The sequence below is a fragment of the Chenopodium album genome, chromosome 12 (genome assembly GCF_948465745.1).
Source record: "Chenopodium album chromosome 12, dcCheAlbu1.1, whole genome shotgun sequence".
In the NCBI taxonomy this organism is placed as follows: Eukaryota; Viridiplantae; Streptophyta; class Magnoliopsida; order Caryophyllales; family Amaranthaceae; genus Chenopodium; species Chenopodium album.
The window spans coordinates 14,024,646-14,036,181 of record NC_137845.1 but is presented as its reverse complement, the minus strand read 5'-3'; the positions used below and the strand labels follow the sequence as shown (position 1 = coordinate 14,036,181).

Below are 11,536 nucleotides of genomic sequence, written 5' to 3'. Positions count from 1 at the left end.
TTTGTCCTTATTAAGTCATCTTGATATTTTACTCAAATATTTGCCATAAAATTTGTGTCAACTTTGTTTAATTTAATGTTTTACACTCTTAAATCTCTCAATTTCTCTTTTTCATGTACTTAAATTATTTTTTTAATTAAAAATATCTCTTTCCCATGCATTTTTATTACTTTATTGATTGAAAATTTCACTTTTCCATATATTTTCATTACTTCACATTCTCCACCTTAATTCCCGTGATTTTTCTTCAAAAGAAACAAACAAAAGAGGACGGAGGGAGTACAAGTAATATAGTACTACTATACACTTTATTTATTTATTCTTTTTTTTGAGGGAAACGAGTTAATAGGCTTATTATTGCAAATCAAGCTCCGCCAAATTTACGAGGCTTTGGGGGAAAGAGTTCATACTATAGACTTTACTCTTATACACCATTGCCTTGTTTGTTATGCAATTATAAACAACGATAATCTCAATAGATTTTAATAGCTAGTTATGAATGAAAGGTCAACTTTATTTGACAGGTTATTTGTAACTGGCGTGAAATGGTTTGGTTGCTAAATAAAACTTAATATTAACTTGCATTCACTAAGCCAATTACCAATGCTTTGTTGCCTTGTTGGTTATGAAGTTCTCACATTATTAGTAAGAGCATCTTCAATGATTATAGCTAGTAACTTACTTGTAATATAGAAATTCTTTTACCTATTAGCTTGACTATTGGAGCTAAAAAATGAAAATAGCTTGGTTAAACAAACTAGCTATAAAAAATATTAGCTTAAATTCTTATGTGGCATAACAAATTAATTTGCTGATTAGCTTATCATTAGAGTTGCTCTAACTAGTTGTATAGGCCAATTACTATTGCTTTTCAAGAACTCATGTGATTTTAGTCGGTTAATAATAGGGCTCCATTTTTTACTTTTGTAATATTTATATACACCACTTTGACCAATGTTTATGCTAAATAAATACTCCCTCTGACCCTTTTTTACATTCCTATTTGTAAAATTACACGAGAATTAAGTAACTTGGAATAAAACAAAGAACAATAAAACAAAGTACAATGGGAATTACAAGACATTAATTAATGTCTTTGAGTAAAACAAAGATTGAATAATATTTAATGCTGCACATGTCATGAATCCTTTGAAAAGAAAAAGGACCAATAATAATTTTTGGTGGAAAAAAAAAGGATCAATCATATTCATCTAAATTGATGCACATGGATTCTGGAAATAAGAGTGAGAATTAGAAAATAAGAGTGAGAAAATAGAGAAAATATTAATTACAAAACAGAAAAATAGGGATAATTTGGGATATTTGGTAAAAATTTACTTACTAAATACTAAAAAAGAAAAGTAGGAATGTAATTTTGAAATACTCAAAAAGGAAAACAGGAATGTAAAAAAGGGACGGAGGGAGTAAGATCAAATATTAAAATGTGTGTAATTGTTAGATTCATTTTAGTGTATAGTTTTCAAATATCAAATATTGATAATTTATATATTTATTGCTAATTGAAGACATTATTGGACAAAGTAATGCATTAACAAGTATGTTGTTCAAATATCAAATTTTTATAATTTACATTTTTTTTTTTTGACACGACAACTTTCATTCTTTGATAATACATGAATACTTCTTTTTTTTTTTTTAACAATTTCTTTTACAAAGAATTAGATATTTAGATTATAAATTATCTCAATTTCATTTCAGTATCAATATATTAGTTCTTAGTATGTCTGGCTTAAGGAGGTATATAAAGTATTGGAATAATTTAATTGTTAGAATCAAGTGTTGAGATTTTTTTTTTTTTCAATAATTCATATCAAAATTGGTTGTTGTTATATTTTTTTTAGCAACATTTAAAATAGTAAGTTGGCTAATCTATAAGGCGATGGAAGCACATGAAACAATCGTTGTCTAACATATCTTTGAAAAACGAACAATTTTAAAAACTACTATGTTTCATAGGCAATAATCTTATTGACGTCATTTTTTTGGGCAACATTTAAAATTAATGTTGCCCTTTGTAAGAAAAAGGCAATATTTTGTGATGGTGTGGTCTTATATATTCTAGAGCAATATTTTTTAAACTGTTTCATAGTAATATAATATAGATTGTCAACATCTAGGTAACAAAAATGAATTGTTGCCTTTTATTATAAAAGATAACAAATGTCAAAGTGTTGCAATGTTATGTGTTGCCTATTCTCTTTTTTTTTTTTTTTTTTTTTTTTTTTTTTTTTTTTTTTTTTTTTTTTGCAGTGCATCCACCTTCATCCCTCACCAGACCTAGTCAACACCACCTCCAACCTCAGTGGAGCCATCGAACACCCTCATCCCTCACCAGACCGCCGAATCTCCCACCTAAACCACTGAACAATCGCCACCCCCTTGAAATTTTCCTCTGCCTAGACCCAAACCCTAACCTCACAACCCTCTTTTTCCTCTAACCATTCTTTCTCCGGCCTAGGTCGTTTGGTCCAAGAGGGGTGGTGGGTTTAGGGTTTGAGGTTCGATTCTGGTGGGGAGGATGCAGAAGATAAGGAGAGACAGCGAAGGAGAGGGCGGAGAAGAAAAGGAGAGAGGGAGGATCGGTGATTCGGTTATCAGGGTTTGGGGTTTTCGACGGTATAAAGTGGTCGTGGGGTTGGGTTCGACGGTCTGAGGGTTTGGGTTCGGCAATCTAGGGTCTGGGGTGGTTAGGGTTCTAATTTCGGCGGTGGGGGATAGGGGTCGGGTAGTAGATCGCCGGCAGTGAAAGGGGTGGGGGATAGGGTGGCTGGTTGGTGGAGATGGTGGTGTGGGTGGATGCCTGGATGGGTTGGTAGTTGTTATTTTATTTTTTTTTAAGTGTTACTTTTTAAAAAAAAAAATAACCATAGTTAATTTTAATTAATTATTTAATGAAATAAGGTTATTTGGGGGGGGGGGGAATTCCTAACTAAGGTCATTTTGTATAATAATAATAATAAAAAGGTCACAATTGGTGCATAGTAAAACTTGGGGGTAACCATTAAGAATTTCCCATTTATTAACTTTTAAAAATATCGTGTGTATAATAATTATTATACATCCATTAATTATAAAATAGCCTAAAGTGATCAAAAGTTACCCCTGAAATGAATAAAAGTTACCTCTAATATGCATAAAAGTAACCCAATACAATTAAAAATTATCTATACTTTATTAGTAAAGAATCACATTTTAATGACTAAAAACTTATTAGTGATTGAATGTAATTAAATTACCTTTATAAAACTTTTCTTGTTGTGCATTTATATAAAATTGTATTATGTTTAAAATTACCCAAAAAAGGCAAAAAAGTTACCCTAAAATTAACTAAAAGTTACCCTTATACTGCTCGATGTACACTAATATTAGTGAAAACTGGGTGTATACAAAAGTTTTTCATTATTTATTTACCCTGGAATTTAATTAGGGTGCGTTCTATTCATCTGATTTTTACTTATTAGAACTTATCTGATCTTATTTGAACTTATTAACACTTATTAAAACTTATTTTAGTTATAAATTGAACTTTGTAGCCCTGATTAACCCTTATCACAACTTATATGAACTTATTTTTCCTTATCTGAACTTATTAACCCTGAAATAAGTGGAAATAATTTAGGTAAATACGGAATAACAGCTGAAATAATATTTCCTGCTTCGTATCAATCTAATATATATACTACCTCCCGGTTCATATTACTCGCAACAATTTCCTAAAACGGCCGCTTCACGTTACTCGCAACAAAGTGATTTCTTTCCTTTTTTAGTAAGTTTTTTAGTATAATTTTACAAAATTACCCTTACTTTTTTTAAAACACCCTGATTAAAAAAACTGATTTTATCTTATTAACTTAAACTTTAACATTAATTAACTTAACTATTTTCACCAAAATCAATCCTCTTCCATCTAAATTCATCTATCATCCCAATTCCCAGCCACCTTCTTCCTTCAACCACCTTCATCATCCTTCATCTTCTTCCTCATCCCCATTATTTTTCACTCTCTTCCTTCATCATCAAATTTCTTCATCTTCTTCCTCATTCCCATTATTTTTCTCTCTCCTCCTCCAACTCCATTCGCAAGGTTTTTCCAGATCTGAGGGTTTCGTGGGTTCGTGGGATCGGTGGGTTCGTTGGGTTAGTGCATGGGTGCAATGACTTGGTGGTTTTGCGAGATCGGTGGGTTTGGCTGCTGGCGGTGGTCGTGAGTGGTTTCAATGGGTTGGTGGGTTCAAGGGTTCGTGGTTTTGTGGGTTGGTGTTGGTCGTGAGTGGTTTCTCTGGGTTGGTGGTGGTGGTGGTGGGTTCAAGGGTTTTTGTGGTTGTGGGTTTTAATTTTCAGATCTGTGGGTTTTCGTGGGATTGGTGGTGATGTTGGTGGTCTTGGTTTTCGTGGGTCGGTGGTGGTAGTCGTGGTCGTGGTTTTCGTGGGTTCGCTGGGTTGGTGGTGGTGGTGGTCGTGAGTGGTTTCGGTGCTGTTGGTGACTTGGTGGTGGTGGCGGGTGGGGCAGTGTTGTTGGTGGTGGGGGGTTAATCATTTTAATTATTGTTAAATTTGTTTTTTCTTTTTTTGGGGGGTTGGATTAATAGTTAAGTAAATTCCCTTATTTTTTAATAACTACACTTAAAATCTTTTGCCTAGGTTTCCGCAAACTTGTACTTTGTTGCGAGTAATCTGAAGCGGAGGTAGTATATATAAAGGGGAGTTTTTTTCCCGAGTTTTTAGAGAGTCACGTAGGATCTAATTTTCTTAGTGCGTTATGTAGGATTATAAATTTTAGTAGAAGCCAATTAAATAAGAGATTGTTAAAATATTTTATAATTAAATAATTCAAATGCTACGTAAGCAAAATTGGCGAATGAGATTTTTAAATTTAATTTAATTAAATATAAAAATATTATATTTTAATATTAGGAATTTTATCTAAATATATAATCAATGTTAGCACATTAATTTAAAAAAATTGTTTTAAAAATTCAAACAAACCGTACATTGCACGGGCTTCATCTAGTATTTCAGAAAGATAAAATAAAATTTCAAGCTAATAGATAATTAAATATCGATCCAAAAAAAAAAAATATGCTCATTTAATCAGATAAATGGAAATTAAATCTAATATAGTATACTTGATACTAACTAGCTAATCGTAATGTTAGTATGTGGTAGATGTAAGGTAATAGACATATATGACTTGATTATTTGCATGCAAACAATATATATATATATATATATATATATATATATATATATATATATATATATATATATATATATATATATATATATATATATATATATATATATATATATATATATATATATTTGTTGGTACTACTACAAGGAGTTTCCCAAGACTCGATCCCGAGACCTTGGTTAAGGAGCAAGAGGCCCTTTACCACTCATGCTAACCTCAGTTGGTTGCATGCAAGTCAAATTAATCAGATAACTGCAACATTATATAAATGAATCATAAATCAGAATCGAATAAGAGGAAAACTTCAATGGAAAGAATTAAGATGCTGGCACAAAATTTGAATGCTAAATCAGCCATGTATATTGATAGAATGAACCTTGATATGATAGGCAGAACCTACATATATGTATACCTCTAATTAATATTTGTAAACATTTGACAAAATTTCCCTAATATATGTACTGTACTTAAGATTTGATTTGATCTGGTCTTACTGTATCAGTTGATCAAGCTAAAAGACTAAGTCTACAAATCAGTACTCAGCACTGTGCCAACAGAAACAACAGCACCAGAGAAATCATCCTGAATCATGAAGAGAAAGGGATAATCAGCCACAAATTTCTGCTCTGATGGTGTTGTTGCTGGGAAACGATGTGCAGGGCCATTGAGAGTTGTGGAAGTCACAACAGAAAAGATGTTCCCCTCGCATTAGTTTCAATTCGAGTCTTCTGGGTAACATCTGTGACATACAATAGTTCCGAAAGAGGAGAGTCAATAAACCTCATGAGCTCATTCTTGCCTGCCTGAAATGGTAATGTCAAGCCTAAATGTTGCATTTTACTTGACAATGACATCTCACTTTCAATGTTGAAAGTTGGGAATGAAAAATCTGAGATTTCCTTTTTATGTCTATTGACCTTCTTCTGGAAAACTTTTGTGCCCATTTTCATTTCTTCTAAGAATTGTGAGAGGCTTATCTTTCTTCTTCCAACAAGAGATCTCCCATTGGAAAGGTCAGTTTTCTCCGACGGAACAAGGATGTAAATTGAGAAGCTTCGAGGATCTTGTCCTGCTGCTATTTTTTTGCCTCCTTTTATTGGCATTCTAAGAACCTCAGAACCCTCAAATTCTCCACAATAATACAGTGAACGTTGCGCTCCTGAAGGATCCATTAATGTTTCATCTGAATTCTCCAACTCAAAGTGTAATGCATTCGCCAAAATCACAATCGTGTCATTGTAGTACAAGGTTTCTGGCAGAATAGTTTTGATCATCCCTTCAGTTTTTGTCCTGCTCCATGAGTTGACTTCTTCCTTCACTTGTTCAGCCTTCAAAACACAGGCGCAGTAACATTACATTAATAAGGAATTCAGCATTCCATATGAGTGCAATTCATACATTTACAATATAATTTACTAGAATCAAGTATTAAGATGAGTAAATGTGTGCACTGGAGACTGAAACAGAAAGTTTGGTATGCGTACATTGTACAACAAATCAACACTCTTAACATCAGCATCATGGACATTTTCAAGCAGCTCCTTATATGACTGAATTAGTGGACATTGTTGGTCAAACCAAACGCTATTACTGAATGAGATACTAGGCCCCTCTCCACCCTTGAATGGCCTTACAACATCAAGGAGCTTCATGGAAGACTTGTTCAATTCCTTCTCTTTCAAACAAAGCAAATTAACAAATTGATCACGGGTTAGTCCTTTGGATCCTGGAATAAGCATGTTTAAAACAGCACTCGTCGAGACAGGAGAGCAGAAAAGGTTCTCTTGAGGTGTCTTATTTGAGACATCTAGCAAGATGTGCCTTGCTACATTGAAACTGAAATCTTTTTTGCAATTCTTGCTCGAATCTTTAGGAGATATGCTAGCCAAGTCGACAGTGAAGTTGCGTTTGCTATGTTTGGTGTAATTGCGCTCCTGCTGCTGCCCAACTGAACGCGTAGCAAAAGTCCCCTGCAGTATTTGGTAACATGATGAACATCTAGAATCTAGAAAAGCCATAGACAACGCAACAAGTTTATGCAACGAGTTTAGAGCCCTGCCCATTAGCCATATAGCCGATGCATTCATCAGCCTTTGAAATTAAAGCCATTTCTACCACCATTCATCCATAGAAACAGTTAAGATTAATAATTAGATTACTCCAACTACTCAACTAGTATCATGAAAGGGAAACTGTTTTTTTGGTCATTCTAGAAACTAAAGAATTGAAATGACATATTATAACTATAGTACTGGATTAATTTGACCACTTATGCTCATTAATCATGAACTTAGAGCTCAGTCAAATATGTTTCTGCTATAACCTGTTATGATCGAATCAATCTACACAGAATATTATTGGGTATGTGTCATTTGAAATTTAAGCATAATTCTTCCAACAATATATACCTATGACTAATCGACTATGTATGTTACTCGAACTCATATACCCATATTTAACACGGGCATGTATCCAAGTGTTTGACTCAACTAATTTTTGAAGATTTTTCTAGATTTTAGCACAAATGAAGTGTCCAAATGTTTTACCACTGTCCAAATGTCTAGGATTCGACACGGATACACTCGGGACAAAATTCCAAGTCACATTATGTAATCACTGTTAATTTATTAATACAAAGTTCATCTAAAAGAAGCAACATATTCCCATAATTCAAGAGTGCATATAAAATTCAATTATACTCTCCTTTTCATAGTATCATCATGCATTATAAAACCCAGAAAATTGATTACATTACTAATAAAATTCAAACTAAAAATTACAAGTGCATTCAAAAAAATGATCGAAATTAATGATTCTTATCAATAAATTATGAAAGAAATAACGCTCAAAAGTCTGACCTCGAAACAAGGATGCAACAAATATCATTAGATTATAAAGTAGAAAGAAAGACTTACATAAAACTTGGCATTGTAATTATTTCTGAAAATGTTGCTTGAATTTCGGAGAAGAAATAAAAGAGGAGAAGTGCTCAAAACTCTTGCAAAAGACAGAATCATTCTTGAGGAATTAATTGGAGAAAGTGGTAATTGCTGCATAATTGTGTTTAATTCGCTTAATTATTTTGTGTTTTTTTATTCCTAGTTTATGAATTAAGTTCTTCAATACTATGCGTCTTTATTTCAAGGTTTTCTTCTTCCCCAATCCACTTTGTGTTCCTGTATATTTTGCTCTCTCTCTTCTTCTGTTTCGGTGGAAATTTTTTAATTTTCAATTTGTCACGATTTATTGAAATTAAGCATAATTTATTTGCACTGGCGGACCTAGAAATTTATAAACGAGAGTCCACAATAAGCTTCCAACTTTAGCATACCAACGTACTTCCTTCGTTCCAAATTACATGACATGTTTGCTTTACTACGTTTGTCAATGCAAAAGTTCAATTTAATATATCTTTAATTGACAAATTCATATATTTTCTGATATCTCATATCTCTAACATTAATTATATTATTGTACAAAAATACTAAAAATTGACTATTAAATAAGTACACATTGAATGAATCTAACAAGATTTCACATAATTATGTTTTTTATACCTATAAATCACAAATGTTAGTTAAAACAAAGTTAATAATGAATGGTGTCAAAAGTTAAAATGTATCATCTTATTTATAACGAAGGAAGTACAAAGCAATAAAATGTCCAAAGTACATCAAAAAAAATCACCGGAGTCCAACAACCTTTACCGGCGGCAAGGAGGCATCGGAGGGCGACAGCAAGGTTCGTTAAACTGAATCCCAATTGGCAAGGTACGTTTTTTTTGCTTCAATGGTATATTGGTATCTTGAGTTGGAGATAGAAAATTAAAAAAGGGCTTTTAGGCTTTACGGAGTATAAAAATGAAAGAATATGGTAAGTTTAACTCCTCTACACAGAGATTCACATGATAGCTATTTTTTTTTTTAATACTTCGTATATAAAAAATAATTAACTAGAAGTGTTTTCACGTTAATGTTGCTTTGTACTTATGGATATCAATATTTGGGCTTTAAACGGGAGTGTAGATTCATGGGCTTTTTTTTTATTATTGAAATAGGCCTATACATTTGAATTTTTTTTTCCAAAAAATGGAGTTATTTATCCCTACACCCTAGAGTAAAGAGCTCTACCTACACCCCCCATCAAAACCCCCTACCTCCATACCCACTACACACTAATAGATTTTACCCCCTAATACAAAAATAAAATTAAAAAAATCAAAATCTTTATTTGCATTTTCTCTTTCCTCACCCATTTCTTAGCCATTTTCTCTCTCCTCACCCATTTCTCAGCTAATTTCTTTCTCATCAAAAGCTTTAATGGAAAATAATTTACAAAATTATCACAAATTATCACAAGAATTTGTTCAATCACTTTGAAATTCATCAAAAAAAGGCGAAATTCGAAAAAGAGTAAGTTATTTTGTTCAAATTTGAAACAAAAAAGAGTATATAACCTAGGTTTTACTAATTTTTTGTTGCGATTGCATTTCAAGAACATAATTGAAAAGGCAACCATGAAAAATATATCAATGTAAGTATAATACTATAGTTCCAGTAATTTTTGTTCAAAAACTAATAAATTAAACCAATACATTCTTCAATTTTTTTATTTAATTTTTTTTTTTTAAATTTTGGCATAATAAAGGAAACCGTTTCAGAGAAGAAAAACAAAGATTTTTGAGAAATGTAAGTATTAATAAATTTAGTTTGTACTTATCTTTTTTTTATTTATTTATTTTTATAAATATTCATTTTCATTTTGATAAATGTTTATTTATATATTAGTATACTGTTATTAACATATTAATAGATTAATAATATAAATGTTCATTCATATATAATAGTTTATTTATAAGTTCATTTATATTTAAATGTTCATTCATATATTAGTATATAATCATTCACGTAATAATAATGTTCATTCTTTATCATAGTTTGGAGTGGAAAAATATTTTAATAAATGTTTATTTTTATTTTGGTAAATGTTCAATCACATAATAGTATATGGTCATTCACTATTTCACATATTAGCATACAATTATTAAAATTTTGATAAATGTTCATGTTTTCATCATCTTCTTTAAATATTACGTGTTCATTTCAATTTTGAATTTCAATATATGTCTTTTCTCATATTATATGGATATATCATATTAGGACAATCACATATTGATAGCTTCAAAAGTGTTTATTTACGTATATATTTTATGTATACGGTCATCGATTATGATCTTTCATGGTCATTTTCAAACTAATATATGTTCATGTATGTTAGTATGTATCAATAGATGTTCATATCCAATTGAATTACGTAAATATGTTCATTTATGTATTAATAGTTGTTCATTTTCATATTAATAGATGGTCATTTCCACACTAATATATGTTCATTTATATATTAATATATATTCATTTATATTCTAATAATTGTTATTTTTCATATCGATCATGTTTTATACTCATCCATGTTTATATTCATATGAAAATTGGTTCATTTTCAACATTTATTCTTGCTTAAATCTACAATAAATTGTTTATTAGTTAAAAAAGAATCGTACATAGAGAGTTAGACCGCACAATAGCAAGGAAAAAAAGAAGATGACAAAAAGAAAGAAACCAAAAGGGCATAGAGTTGCCAAGCAATGTGAACCAATATCACAAGCATGAATTTTTCTATTTGGATTGAGAAGTTTATTGTGTTTGATAATATATGTACAATTGTATTATACATTAATTTAATATCCAATTGTTCAATTTTTTGTGGTATACAATTTCATTTCATTTTATTAAGAAGGAAATGAACATTTTTTTTTTCTTCGAGTACTGATATAAATAGTCATCTACAAACACAAATACAAACAGGGCCGTCCCTGGGGCAGGGCATTAGGGCCCAAGGGATGAAGGACCCAATTACAATTGGTTCAGTTTTAGTTATGGCCTTATAGGAATTTGAATAAATTCTTAGTTTTTTATTTTTTATTTATTTATTTATTTTTGATTAGATGAATAATAAATGCTCTTGTTTTCATGTATTCCATTATGGATTCAATGTTATGTCCAAATCTAGCTAATTTCTGTAATTTTAGAATATTATACTTTAATATGACATATTTTATAATGGTTTTTATTTCGTAAATTTGATATTTTGTTTTCTGTTTCAATTACGTAAATTTTAATTTTGATATTTTTTGTTAATTTAAAAGTTAAGTTACTCTAATATGTTTTTTTATTGTACCATACTCCATCGATTCCCTTATTTTTAGTCATTTACTATACCTATGTAAACAAAGAAAAAGTGATAATGACGACCATATATGTG

General features: G+C 30.9%; 1 pseudogene; it reads right to left on the bottom strand.

Annotated features, from left to right (window-relative positions):
- Window positions 1-5,740: 5,740 nt before the first annotated feature.
- Window positions 5,741-7,302, bottom strand: LOC145570928 (serpin-Z2A-like; annotated as a pseudogene).
- Window positions 7,303-11,536: the final 4,234 nt, after the last annotated feature.